Below are 14,796 nucleotides of genomic sequence, written 5' to 3' on the forward strand. Positions count from 1 at the left end.
GTGAAACTGTGGAGGGCTGAGGTGAAGTGGCAGGGATTTGGGGAGAGTGAGGGCACCTGATTCCAAGAAGGAAGGAAGGAAAGGAAGGAAGGAAGGAAGGAAGGAAGGAAGGAAGGAAGGAAGGAAGGAAGGAAGGAAGGAAGGAAGGAAGGAAGGAAGGAAGGAAGGAAGGACTAGAAGTAAGAAGGAAAGAAGCAAAAAAATAAAAAGAAAGAAGTTAAATTAAAGAGAGAGAAGGAGGGACTACTCCCCAAGAAACTACTGGGCAAGATAACACTGGGCAAGAAACTAGTCCCCACAAAACTACTCCCCAAGATACTAGTGCGCAACAAACTGTCTGAAGTGCAATCTCTGTTCTGTATAGCAAGACTGCAGGAAAAGAAAGAAGCAGAGAAGGAAGGATAGAAATTTTGTCCAGACTGGGAAATTATCACCCTTGTTTTTGCCATGTTCCTGTCTCAGCAATATGAGCAGGAATTCAGCACCAGAAAATGAAACAGCAGTTACTGAGTTCATCCTAGAGGGTTTCCCAGAGCTTGAGCCAAGACTGCAGCTGTTTTTCTCTGGGGTCCTTCTGCTCATGTACCTGACAACAGTGATGGCGAATGCAACCATCATTTTCCTCCTGTATGTGGATCACCACCTGCAAACCCCCATGGACTTTTTCCTCTCCAGCCTGGCCTTCCTGGAAATCTGGTTCACATCCTCCACAAGCATCAAATCATCTGTGATGCTGAGTTCTGGTCAGAACACTCTCTCACTGAGCAGCTGCTTTGCCTAAAACTATTTCTGTTTTGCCCTGGGCTGCACAGAGTTTTTCCTGCTGGTTGTCATGTCCTTTGACTGCTGTGTTGCCATCTGCCACCCTTTGCTCTGCGCTGCCATCATGAAGCCTCAGCTCTGTGTCCACCTGGGTGTTGCTGCTTGGGTCCTCAGCTTTGTCCTGCTGAGCTAATGCTGCTCTTCCTCTCTGAGGTGTCTTTCTTTGGCTCCAAGATCCCCCATTTCCTCTGGGACAACTCCCCCTTGTTCAAACTGTCCTGCTCTGACACCAGCCTGCTTTGGAAAACAGACTCTGTCTTCTTACTGTGGGTCGTGCTGGGCTCCTTATGTTTGACTCTGGCATTTGACATCTGCATCCTGTTCTGTGTTCTGCATCTCCCAGCTGCCTCTGGCAGGAAGGAAGCTTTGACTACGTGTTCTCCCATCCCATCACCTCATCCATTGCCTGTGGGAGCTGCATTGCTCTCTGCACGTGTCCTGCAGAAGATGTTTCCTTGAGCACCAACAGAACTGGAGCTCTGCTGAACACAGTCCTGTGCCCACTCTTAAATCCATTCATCTGCAGCCTTGGAAACAAATCTGTGATGCTGGCCCAGAACAAATCCATTGCCAGGCCAAGAACAAAGCTTTTCCCCTAACCAAGATGCATTTCTGGAAAGGCATCCCAAGAGTCTGGTATCATCTGTTACACAAAACCAGTGCCTGTGTGTGCAGCCTCCAAACACGGCTGCCTCAGGAGATTGATGCTCCTGCTGGGTTGTGTCAGGGTAAGAGAGAAGAGACTCCTCTGCACACCCAGACAGGGCACCAACAATGGCAGCAGGACAAACTCAGTTCATTCTCTGCCCTGGCTGCTCCCAGGCCCATCTCTGGAGAGCCACCAGCTCATGGAGAGCCCATCTCCAAAACAGAGAAGAGCTCAGAGGAACAGTGGCAAGTGACAATCCAAATCACAGCTCCTGAGCAATGGACACCTTGTCCCAGCTCCTTTCCTGGGACAGCCCTCAGCCCTGGTGCCCGGGTTTGAAACCCCAAAGTCACTGAGAGCAGGTCACCATTGGGACTAAGGGGATTGTTGCCCTGGCGTGTAGGACACATTATGGGATGGAGGGGAAGAGCAGTTTTGGATGCACAGGACTTGTGGGAAGGTGAGGGGAGGACCCCAGCCAGAGCAGTCTGTCCTGTGCTCTCATTAATCTTCAATTCTACCTCCTGTGTGAGCAAATCTGTGTTGTGCCTGAGCACAGAGCCTGGGGCTGTGAGGGCAGCAGCTGGAGGAGGCACCAAACAGCCCATCTGCCCCTGGTGCCGGCCACAGAGTGACCGCAGGGACTGGACTGAAGGGTTTGGGGCTGGGGGCTGTGTCTGCTCTGCACCAGCACCTGCACTGGGGCTGTGGCCTCGGGGCTCAGATGTGCAAATGCCTCAGCTGGTGGGACTGGGATCCAGGGGAAGCTGCTGAGCAGACGAGTGTCTGAGCACAGCTGCTGCAGGGATCCATGGACAGGTGTGACCATGGAATGGGATGGACTGGACCAGGACAGTCCTGTTGGGAATGATCTGCAGCTCAGAGCAGAATGATGGTCTGGTCCCACTGCCCGAGCCCTCCAGGGCTGGCCAAAAGTTCAGGCAGTCATTAAGAGCACTGTCCAAATGTCTCTTCAACACTCACAGGCCTGGGGCATCAACCACCTCTCCAGGGAGCCTGTTCAGTGTTTGGCCACCCTCCCAGTAAATAAACACTTCCTCCTGTGCAGTCTAAACCACCCCTGGTACAGCTTTGAACCATTCCCACACGTTCCCTCCCAGGATATCAGGGAGAAGAGAAAGGGAAATGCAGGGCAGAGCCAGGGGGGCAGCGAGATGGGAGTGTGCAGCCTGCAGGGACACAGCAGCAGCTGTGGGACAGCGCAGGACAAGCTGGGCTGGACGTGGCCAAGGGCCCTGGCAGGGCTGGCAGGGCCCAGGAGAAGCCCAGTCTTGGTGCCCTGGGGCACAGCAGGGTCTGTGCCACCAAAGGCTGGGAGGGGACACCTTGTCCTGAGGCCCTGGGGCCTCCTGGCACAGCCCCAGCAAGGCTGGGCACTGTCAGCCCCTTGTCCTGCCCTCAGCACCTTCCCACATCCCAGTGGTCTCGGGGATCTGCTGGGACCAGTCCCTGGGGAGCTTTGGCCATGAATGGCCCTGGGGGGCTCCTTAATGCTCCCAGGGAATGCAGGTTTTTCAAAGGACTTCGGGTTTTGCTTTGGCCTGGGAGTCTCTGAGAGGTTTGTGCAATCCTGGCCTCCAATTATCTGCTGTAATTAATCCCTGGAGAGTTTTTGTCAGTAACAACACTCAGTGGGGCTCATTAATGCCTCAAAGTACTCAGGAGTCATTAAAGTACTACTTTTTGACACTGAATCCTCTCTGAGAAGTTTGTGCAGTCCTGGCCTCCAATTATCTGCTGTAATTAGTCCCTGGAGAGGCTTTGTATTGACACTCAGTGGGGCTCATTGATGCTCTGAGATACTCAAGGGTTTTAAGGTCCTTTGGGTTTTCCTTTCCACACTGAGTCTCTGAAGGGTTTTGGGCAATCCCGGCCTCCAGTTCTCTCCTCCAAGGAGTCCATGAGGAGCCTGTGTTGGGGATGGACCTCAATGGGACCCAGGAATGCTCTGAGACACTTTGGGTTTTTCCTCTGACTTGGACTCCTGGAAAGGTTTGTGCAATCTCCTCTCAGGCCCCGAGGGCTCAGCACCAAATGCACCCCGGGGCTCTTTGGGATCAAGCAAGTCCTGACAAACCATGGCTGTGCCTTGATTTCCCTCTGGTCTGGTGCAGTTCACTAGGAAGGTTTTCTACTGCAGTTATGGAGAAAGATTTCAAAGACTTGCTAAGAAATACACATTCCTGTTATAAAGGGTGTATTTTATTACTGTTCTCTTTAGAGCAGAGGTGATTGCAGCATTCTGTGATTGATATTGATCCAGGGGCTCTCCTCAGGAGGTCTGGCCTGGTCAGAGAAGCTGTGCCTGGAGGTCTGACCAGTGTGGACAAGTTTGCTCCACATTCCCCAAGCCCATCCTGCCTGTCCTCACTCACCTGGGACCTGCTTGGCTTGGAGAGCTGCCTGCACTCAGGTAAAAAGGGGTTTTCTACTTTTATGAAGCAATGTAAAACTCCTAATTTTCCCCACTGAAAACAGACACACTCCCCAAGTGTGTGCCAGCCCAAGGGGCCACCAAAACCACTCCAGCCCTGCCCTGGGCCAGCTGTGAGGGTGGATCATCATCCCAACCTGCCCTGGGCCACTGCAGGGGGCTGTGGCCATGGACACTGCACTGACCCCACTGCTGGGTTTGGGGGCCACGGCAACCCTGAGCAGTTCAAGTGTCCTTGGAAACACTGGGGAGGACTGGGACATACTGGGGAACACTGGGAACGCTGTGGGAGAGACTGGGACATACTGGGAGTGATACTGGGGGATACGGGGACAAACTGGGGACAATGGAAACACTGTGGGAAGACTGGGGGACACTGGGGCGTGCTATGGAAGATACTGAGGGCGAACTGGAAGAGAATGGGAATGAACTCAGGTGTGTTGGGAGAGACTGGGCTGTACTGGGAAGGCCTGGAGAAGTTGAATGAGTGGGTCCCGCCTCTGCTGTCACCCATTTGTGGATGCTTCCGCCAATCACTTCCCGCACCCAATCAGAATCAGGGATCGGAGCCTCAGGGCAGTGTCTGCACTCGGCGCCATCTTTTCTTTTTCCCTATAACTCCCATCATGCCCCGTGGCCCAAAGGAGCCCCACTGCAGCCGCGACTACAATGCCCATCATGACCCGCTCTCCACAGAGCTTCCCCCCCCCCCCCCCCGCTTCCCGTGATATCCAAGCCCCACACGTCCCGTAACCTCCAGAATCCCTAAGTGCCCCCTCAGCGACCATTCGGGACCCCCCGAAAGCGTCCCCAGATCCCCTGAATGCTCCCAACCCCAGAGATGCTCGTTAGAGCCACTTTTGGCAATTCATCTCCTATTCGGAGCCCCTCAGAACACAGTTCCGCAGTTAAAATTCCTGTCGTGCCGCGGGCGCTAAGCAGCCCGCAGAGAGTGCTTCAAGCTCCTCGCAAGTGCTCCCGGGCCGTAAACGTTTCCCCGAGGACCTCAATTCGCGGCTCGAACGCAAAAGTGTCCCCCAAGTGCCTTCCCGGACCCACAATCGCGCCGTTCGAACCACTTCCGGGACTACAGATCCCAGCACGCCACGCGGTTCACCTGGAGCGCTAATCCAGTCGTGACTCTATCTCCCATCATGCCCCGCGCCCCACCCAGAGCCGTTGGAGCTGCGCCTCGAACTCCCGTAATGCTCCGCGGCCCTGTTAAACCGTGTTCTACACGCGCCTACAACTCCCATCATCCCCCGCGCCCCAGAGAGTCCCCTCAGAGCCCCCTAAGTGCCCGCCCGGACCCCGAAGGGCCCCAGATTCCCCTCCCTGACCCCCAAGTGCCCCCCTGGACCCCCAAGTGCTCCCCGGACCCCGAACTGTCCGACAGAATCCCTAAGTGCCTTTCCAAGTGCCCACCTGGCTCCTCCAAATGTCCTCCAGATCCTCAAGTTCTCTCAAATTCCCTCCCCAGACTCAAAACTGCCCTAAATGTTCCCCAGAAATGTCTCCATGAAATTCAAAGTAACCCTTTTTACCCTGTCTGAGAAAATTATAAAAGAGATTATCAAAAGGACTTAAAAATGGACTAATTACCATAAAGAGGGAGAAATCAATGCCAATAGGGGTCAATTAATTAATGAAGGAGATTGTGCTAGTTAGAACCAATGACCAATTTTTTTTTTTTGATTGCTAAAAATGTATCGATTTTTTAGTATAAGTATAAAAATAGGTAATAAATATACCAAATAATTTTATAAATAAGATAAATATACTTATAACTTTATTTTTAATAGATTTTAATTATCAAGGGAAATTCACGATTTTTTATTTAATATTTTGGGTTTTCTGTCCCAAGGTGGGCAATGTCAGACATGGTGAGGCTGGGATGAAGAGCAGATTGTCCAAACAGGGTCAGCCTGCAACGGTCTCATTTCTCTACATGCCCAGACCTCCTAAGGAGACATTTGATTTATTAAAAAAACTATGGACATTGATCTGATACCAATATGAAACTATGACGGACAAAGACTCTCTAACAGTTTAAAGTTAGAAAGTGTATGTTTATTACGACGCCGGGCAGCTTGCGGGATAGCTCCCAGAAACACACGCGCAATTTACAGATCATCACAGAGCCTTTTATGTACAGGAGTATTGAATACACAAACTACAAATACATATTCATAGCTCTGATACCTCCCATTCCCCGCTTCGTATGGTAATTAGCCCAAAAAGCCATCAAGCATGCGTAGTTTGTTCTTTGAAATGGGTCGGTGGTCTTTTTAATGGGGTGGGGTCCCAAAATGATGAAGTAAGATTGTCTTCCTCAGCTCTGACTTTTTAACCTTTAATGTTTGTGACAGCTAAATCCTGTTTTTCCCAGGACTGTTTGATTTATGATTGTATTGTGTTCATAGGGCCTATTGATTATTCAGGATGCAGAAGCCTAGTTTGACAGTTCTCATGATTATCAGTTCCTTATCAGTTCCTTCAGTCTGGCTTCTGTTAGCAAAAGGGAAGTCCTAGCTACATTATCTCTGCACTAACTATTTTGACTACAGCCTTCAATGCCTCACATTCAGAACCAAGATCACTCGGGGAATGCTTCTATTGCCTCTTCTCTGAACTGAAAAACTAAAAAAAACCCGCCCTTGATAAAAAGAAAAAAATCATGAGGTGCACTTTGAAATCTTCCTCCTTAAGAGAACTCCAAACTGACTCCAAGCAGCTGCACAAGCCCTGGAGACTCAAAGAAAATTGAAGGAGGACAAGGAGCTCCTCAGGGCTTTCTGTATTGTCATGAGCCCCACGCTGGATTTGGGGCTGAGTCCAGGAGCCCCAGGCACTGAGAGAAGGCTGAAGAAGCTGCTCAAGGAGTCAGAAGCAAAACCCCAAGTCCCTTGGAGCATCCCTGGGCCCCAGGGAGGGCAGGGAGTGCCAAAGGCTCCCCAGGGACTGAGGAGAGCAGATCCTTGAGGGCAGGATTGCAGGGAGGCCAAGGCTGTGAGCAGGGAACTGCAATGCTGAGCAAGGCCTGGGCTGGTTGGAGGCAGCAGAAAGGCCAAGGGCTGAGCCCAGGGCTGGGACAGCAGGGCCTGTCCCTCGCGGGTGGCTCGGGGCTCTTGGTGGGGCACTGGGATGGCAGGGGCAGCAAGGACAAATGTCCTCAAGCTGCAAGGCCTGGCAGCCTCCTCAGGGAGGGGCCAGGCAGAAGCAAAGTGCAGGCCCTGAAAGGAAAGTTCCTCCTGTGGGGCCTCCAGAGGCGCTGCCAGAGCCCAGGGGACAAAGGCCTGGCTGCCTGTGGCCCTGCCAGCCCTGCCCAGCCCTTGGCCATGTGTCCTGCAGGCTGTGCCCCCTGTGCTGCTGCTGCTGTGCCCTGGCCGGCTGCACACGCCCATCTCGCTGTCCCCCCAGCATTTCTCAGCCCAGCATTTCTGTGCCCTCCCTGGGCTCCCTGCACCCAGCGCTGCCGGCTCCTGGCACACAGAGCCAGCCCATGGCCCAGCCCCACGCTGGGACACCTCCTGCACCAAAATTCTGCCCTGCCAGGGACTTTTCTTTTTCCTCAGCTCCAGCCTGAACCTTCCAAGCTGCGCTTTGGAGAGGTTTCCTTCTCTTCCCACTGCCAAGGAAAGCTCTGTCTGCTGCTGTTCACAAATACAGAAGGGCTGGTGGGAGATGTGGTGGTCAGAGGATGTTTGGGGTACAGTGACGATGAAATGATTAAGATTTTAAATATTCTTTTAAAGAAGGAGGGGTGTCAACAAAACTTCTACACTGGACATAGACAGAGCAGCATTCAGCCTGTTCAGGATGCAGATTTGGGGAGTGCCAAATCAGGCAAGGATTTTTTTTAAGGGAAACAAGCCTTAAAAACAATGGGGTCCAGTAAGGATGGCCACACTTCAAGATGTAAATTTTAAAGAAATAGGGGCAGGCTGTGTGCCCAAATATAAGCCAGACAGTAAAATTACTGCCCTTGCTCCCCATGGAACTTTTTCAGGAACTCAGGGGAAAATAGAAGGATGTATCCCCCTGTGACAGAGTGGAAGGCAACTCCGGAAATGCATAAGGATGTTGTTAGGTCATGCAAAAAGAAAATTAGGGAGTTGTAAGCTGTTGTGGTTTGAAAGCAAAATGAATGTGAGGCTCCAAGTCAGAGATATAATTTAATAAGAAGAAAGGTAAAAAGGTAAAAGTAAAATAAAATAAATACAATAACACAAAGGATCACTGACAGAGTCAGAATACAACCTGAGCAGGATGGTGGAAGCAGTCCAGGTGAGGTGCTCTTCCTGAAGCAGTGATCCTGTAGAAAGGTCTGGGAGCTCTGCTCCTCTGGGAATCCAGTGGATAAGTGCTACTTGCACTGTCCCAAATCCCACCTTATATCCAGGTGAGAATGCTTGGCTCCTCCCCCTGGGCAGAGCATCTCACAATAGCATGAGAAGTGTGAAATGTGTCCTTGATGGCCCATTAACAGAGATAACCCCTGGAGGGAGTTACCTGTGACTCATGGGCCATTAGCAGAAGACACCCCAAAGGCGTTAATGGGCCATTAGCAGAAGACACTCCAGAGGCGATTAGCAGAAGAGGCAGAGGGCTTGGGAAAACACTAGCCCACCTGGTTTCAACAGTTCATGAAGATGGTGATAGAATAAATACTTTGTGTACATCCTACACTGCAACCCAGGACATAATCCACCCCTTATTCTATTACCATCTACATCATATCCAAATCAATACATTCTTACAAAGATATGCATACACATAGAGAATAAAATGTTACACACTCTTCTCACTTAAAATTAAGTCTCCCTGTGGTACACAGTGGGTTTCCCCATCTTTCTGCATTACCCACTAAGTGTGACCAGGTCCTTGAGCAAAGACAATCCCACGGATGGGTCTGCCTTTTCCTGAGGCGGGATTAATCCAAACAGTCTTCCCTAAAATGCCTTTCATATGTACTGCAGGGACTTTATCTCCATCCACTGTGTGCAAGGGTTCAGACTGGGCAGGACCACCTTGATTAATAGACCCTCGGGTGTTGACCATCCAGGTAGCTTTGTCTAAGTTCATTTCCCAATTCTTGAAGGTCCCCCCGCCAAGTGCCTTCAGGGCAGTCTTTAGTAGTCCATTGCACTGCTCAACTTTTTTGGCAGCTGGTGCGTGATAAGGAATGTGATATATCCATTCAATACCATGTTCTCTGGCCCAGGTGCTTATAAGGCTGTTTTTGAAATGGGTCCCGTTGTCCGACTCAATTCTCTCAGGGGTGCCATGTCTCCACAGGACTTGTTTTTCCAGGCCCAGGATGGTGTTCCGGGCAGTGGCATGAGGCACAGGGTAGGTTTCCAGCCATCCAGTGGTGGCTTCCACCATGGTCAGCATGTAGCGCTTTCCTTGGCGAGTTTGGGGAAGGGTGATGTAGTCAATTTGCCAGGCTTCCCCATACCTGTACTTCAGCCATCGTCCATCTTACCACAGAGGCTTCACTCGCTTGGCCTGTTTGATTGCAGTGCAGGTCTCACAGTTGTGGATGACCTGGGAGATGCTGTCCATAGTAAGGTCCACCCCTCGGTCACGGGCCCATCGGTATGTCGCATCTCTTCCTTGATGACCAGAGGCATCATGGGCCCAACGAGCTAGGAACAGCTCTCCCTTGTGCTGCCAGTCCAGATCCACCTGTGATACTTTCACCTTGGCAGCTTTGTCCACCTGCTCGTTGTTGTGATGCTCCTCATTAGCCCAGGTCTTGGGTACGTGTGCGTCCACATGTCGAACTTTCACAGTCAGTCTCTCTACTTGGGCAGTGATTTCAGCGGCCCAGATGGGTTTTCCTCTGTGCTGCCAGTTGGCCTTTTTCCAGCGATTCAGCCATCCCCACAGAGCATTAGCTACCATCCATGAGTCAGTGTAGAGATAGAGCCTCGGCCATTCCTCTTGTTCAGCAATATCCAAAGCCAGTTGGACAGCTTTAAGCTCTGCAACCTGACTTGACCCACCTTGTCCCTCAGTAGCCTGTGCAACTTGTCGTGTGGGGCTCCAAACTGCAGCTTTCCATTTCCGGTTAGCACCTACAATTCGACAGGAGCCATCAGTGAAGAGAGCGTATCGTATTTCAGTCTCCGGTAGCTCATTGTATGGTGGGGCTTCCTCGGCACGCATTACTTGCTTTTCTTCTTCTTCAGACGATAATCCAAAATTCTCACCTTCTGGCCAGTTTGTTATAACTTCCAGAATCCCAGGGCGATTTGGGTTTCCAATACGGGCGCGCTGTGTGATGAGAGCAATCCATTTGCTCCATGTGGTGTCAGTGGCGTGATGTGTGGAGGGAACCTTTCCCTTAAACATCCACCCCAGCACTGGTAATCGGGGTGCCAGAAGCAGCTGTGTTTCAGTGCCAATCCCTTCTGAGGCAGCTTGAACTCCTTCATAGGCGGCCAAGATTTCCTTCTCTGTGGGAGTGTAGTTGGCTTCGGAGCCTCTGTAACTTCGGCTCCAGAATCCTAATGGTCGGCCTCGAGTCTCCCCAGGCACCTTCTGCCACAGGCTCCAGGACAGACCGTTGTTCCCGGCTGCAGAGTAAAGCACATTCTTCACATCTGGTCCCGTCCTGACTGGGCCAAGGGCTACTGCGTGAGCAATCTCTTGTTTGATCTGAACAAAGGCTTGTTGCTGTTCAGGGCCCCAGTGGAAATCGTTCTTCTTGCGAGTAACCAGATAGAGAGGGCTCACGATCTGACTGTACTCAGGAATGTGCATCCTCCAGAAGCCTATGGCACCTAGGAAAGCTTGTGTTTCCTTCTTGTTGGTAGGTGGGGACATGGCAGTGATCTTGTTTATTATCTCTGTGGGGATTTGGCAACCTCCATCTTGCCACTTGACTCCCAGGAACTGGATTTCTTGAGCCGGCCCCTTAACCTTACTTCGTTTAATGGCAAAACCAGCTTTCAACAGAATTTGGATAATCTTCTCTCCTTTCTCAAAGACCTCCCCTGGGGTGTTCCCCCATACAATGATGTCGTCGATGTACTGCAGATGTTCCGGAGCCTCACCCTTTTCCAGTGCAGCCTGGATCAGCCCATGGCAGATGGTGGGGCTGTGTTTCCACCCCTGGGGCAGTCGGTTCCAGGTGTACTGCACGCCCCTCCAGGTGAAAGCAAACTGGGGCCTGCACTGTGCTGCCAAAGGGATGGAGAAGAAGGCATTGGCAATATCAATGGTCGCATACCACTTTGCTGCCTTGGACTCCAGCTCATATTGAAGCTCTAACATGTCTGGCACAGCAGCGCTCAGTGGTGGCGTGACTTCATTCAGAGCACGGTAATCCACCGTCAGTCTCCATTCTCCACTGGACTTACGCACAGGCCATATTGGGCTGTTGAAAGGTGAATGAGTCTTACTGACCACCCCTTGGCTCTCCAGTTTACGAATCATCTCATGTATGGGAATCACAGAGTCTCTGTTAGTGCGGTATTGGCGGCGGTGTACTGTTGTTGTGGCAGTTGGTACCTGTTGTTCTTCGACTCTCAGCAGTCCCACAGCAGAGGGGTCATCTGAGAGACCAGGCAAAGTATTCGACTGTCTGATGTTTTCTTTCTCAACTGCGGCTATCCCAAAAGCCCAGCGATATCCCTTCGGGTCTTTGAAATATCCATTCCTGAGATAGTCTATGCCGAGAATGCATGGGGCCTCTGGACCAGTTGGGATGGGGTGTTTTTGCCACTCGTTCCCAGTTAAACTCACTTCAGCCTCTAATACAGTCAGTTCCTGGGACCCTCCTGTCACCCCAGAAATAGAGATGGATTCTGTTCCTACATACCTTGATGGCATCATGGTACATTGGGCCCCAGTGTCAACCAACGCCGTATATTCTTGTGGGTCAGATGTGCCAGGCCATCGGATCCACACAGTCCAGTAGATCCGATTATCCCTTTCCTCTTCCTGGCTAGAGGCAGGGCACTCTTATTCCTGGTCATGGCATACATTGTTCTCCTCCTGTACGTATGTTTCTGAGGTCCCTTCCAGAGGATCAGTCATATCATCATTCCTGTACCGTCTGGAGTTCTGAGAGACTGGGGCAGCCTTGATTCTAGATGGGCTTCTTGTGGTAGGTGTTCCTCTTTTCAGTTCACGTACCCGGGCTGCTAAAGCGGAAGTGGGTTTTCCATCCCACTTCTTCATGTCTTCTCCATGCTCTCTAAGAAAAGACCAGAGGTTACCCCGTGGTGTGTATCCTCTCTCCCTGGCTGGGGGACACCTGCTCCTAATGGCAGAGACTCTCATCGGCTCTGGTGAGATATGATAAATTTCTTCCTTAAGTTCTTTTAATTTCTGATGGCCTTCTTCAATCAAGCTCCGGACTTGCTCAGCCAGTCTTGTTTCCACAGACGAGACATGGGTGCGAACTGGGGCGATGACAGTGTCCTCGTAAATTCTTAATTTATTAGCCAAGACACCCACCTTGTCCTCACCTTCCCTCCATTGCAGTGTTGCCAGGTAACGTGAGTGCATCTCTGGTCCAAGCCGTGCAAGTCTCAGCCACATCCGTGATGTGCACTGGACATCATCTGGGTTTTTAGGAAATCTCTCGTTTTCTGAAAAAATGATCTCCAGCACAGCCAATTCCCTCAGGCGTTGGATACCTTGTTCTATTGTGCTCCATTTGCCTTGGTGCACTTGGAGGTCTTCTTTACAAAGGTATCTGTTTTTCACACTTGTTAGCAGTCGCTGCCAGAGGCTGAGAGGTTCTTGGGTTTTCCCAATCCCCTGGTCAATGACCACATCCCGGGACAGCGATCCCAGTTGCCTGGCCTCAATTCCATCCAGAATGGTGTCATTGGCTGCAGCGTCCCAGATGCGGAGCAGCCAGGTCAGGATAGACTCGTTGGTCTGGCGGGTGAATTCCCTTTGCAGGTCACGCAACTCACCCAGGGATAGAGAGCGAGTGATGATCTCTATCTCTGTCTCCTCTGCTGGCTGCGAAGGTCCTGCTGCATCCTCGTCAGTCACTACGCGGACTGATTTGCTCCTTGACTTCTTTTTCTGAGTGGTGGCAACGGCTACTGGTTTAGGTTGTTCCAGTTCAGTAATGGTTTGTGTGGAGATGCTGACGGCACCTTTGGTTCCTTTCTCGTCTGTGACAGTCTGCGTAGATGTGGACACTGTTGCCTCATTTTTGGCTTCTTTCTCCTCTGTGGTGGTCTGTGTAGATGAGGACACTGTTGCCTTTCCTTTGGTTCCCTTTTCCTCTGTGACAGTCTGTGTAGACACGGACACTGTTAATTCATTTTTGGCTTCTTTCTCCTCTGCGATGGTCTGTGTAGATGAGGACACTGTTGCCTTGTCTTTGGTTCCCTTTTCTTCTGTGACAGTCTGTGTGGATGCAGACACTGTTGATTCACTTTTGGCTTCTTTCTCCTCTGCAACAGTCTGTGTAGATGCTGATGATGTTGCTTTGCTTCTCTTTCCCTCTTCCTCTTCCTTAGGAACACGCTGTATCACACCAGGTAGTGTTTTGTTCCTAAGTATGGTGCAGAAAAAACAAAGGGCTGTGCAGAAAAGAGAAAGCAGGGATGACAATAACATAATACTGTCCTTGGCATCCAGAGGGTACTCCATATTTTCAAACACTGCTGTGTGGTGCCTAAAAAGCTGGAAAAAATCATTCTTTACTCCTCCCTACAGGGGCTGAGTGAGATTGTTGAGGCCCCAGATGTAGCATCCTAGACCAGGACACTAATCCAAAACTGGGTATATATTCTGAATGCTGTTCATTGCCTCGGAGTTTATCAAGCAATGGACATAGAAGACCAATAAGGCAATTTTAGTACCATACCCTGGTCTACGCAGGAGCATTAAGACCGGCAGATAGTACCCCATGTGTGGAAAAATATAGAGAGATAGGTATAAGACACATGTAAGCATGTTGAGCATCATAGCAAACAGGTGTCTTCTCAAATACAAAACTGTAGTTCTGACTTTTCTCAGTGCCTCTGCCCCACATTGGGCACCAAAAAATGTTGTGGTTTGAAAGCAAAATGAATGTGAGGCTCCAAGTCAGAGATATAATTTAATAAGAAGAAAGGTAAAAAGGTAAAAGTAAAATAAAATAAATACAATAACACAAAGGATCACTGACGGAGTCAGAATACAACCTGAGCAGGATGTTGGAAGCAGTCCAGGTGAAGTGCTCTTCCTGAAGCAGTGATCCTGTAGAAAGGTCTGGGAGCTCTGCTCCTCTGGGAATCCAGTGGATAAGTGCTACTTGCACTGTCCCAAATCCCACCTTATATCCAGGTGAGAATGCTTGGCTCCTCCCCCTGGGCAGAGCATCTCACAATAGCATGAGAAGTGTGAAATGGGTCCTTGATGGCCCATTAACCGAGATAACCCCTGGAGGGAGTTACCTGTGACTCATGGGCCATTAGCAGGAGACACCCCAAAAGTCATTAGCAGAAAACACCCCAAAGGCGTTAATGGGCCATTAGCAGAAAAGGCAGGGGGCTTGGGAAAACACTAGCCCACCTGGTTTCAACAGTTCATGAAGATGGTGATAGAATAAATACTTTGTGTACATCCTACACTGCAACCCAGGACACAGACGCTTCCATTCTCACTCAAAGATGAGAAGCTGTGATGGTGTGAGAAGCAACGTAGCAATGTTCGAACAGTCAGATGGACAAAGCAGATCAGCAGTGTATATGTACTGTAAAATGTTTCTTGCTGCCTCTGCTCTGAGTCCATAATTTGTTATAGTGTCTTTTGTTTTTTGTAATATTTTCCAATCGTAAGGCTGCCATCGTGTAGTATTATTCTCAATTAGAACAGGGCAGGAAAGGGTACCGGCTGCATCCCAGTT

General features: G+C 50.5%; 1 pseudogene across 1 annotated transcript; it reads left to right on the forward strand.

The window, feature by feature from the left end:
- Nucleotides 1-583: 583 nt before the first annotated feature.
- Nucleotides 584-1,473, forward strand: LOC310920789 (olfactory receptor 6E1-like; annotated as a pseudogene). Its single transcript has one exon. The product of its transcript is annotated as an olfactory receptor 6E1-like (transcript).
- The last annotated feature ends 13,323 nt before the right edge of the window (nucleotides 1,474-14,796 follow it).

Source organism: Zosterops lateralis (assembly GCF_965231275.1).
Source record: "Zosterops lateralis genome assembly, chromosome: 31".
Classification (NCBI taxonomy): Eukaryota; Metazoa; Chordata; class Aves; order Passeriformes; family Zosteropidae; genus Zosterops; species Zosterops lateralis.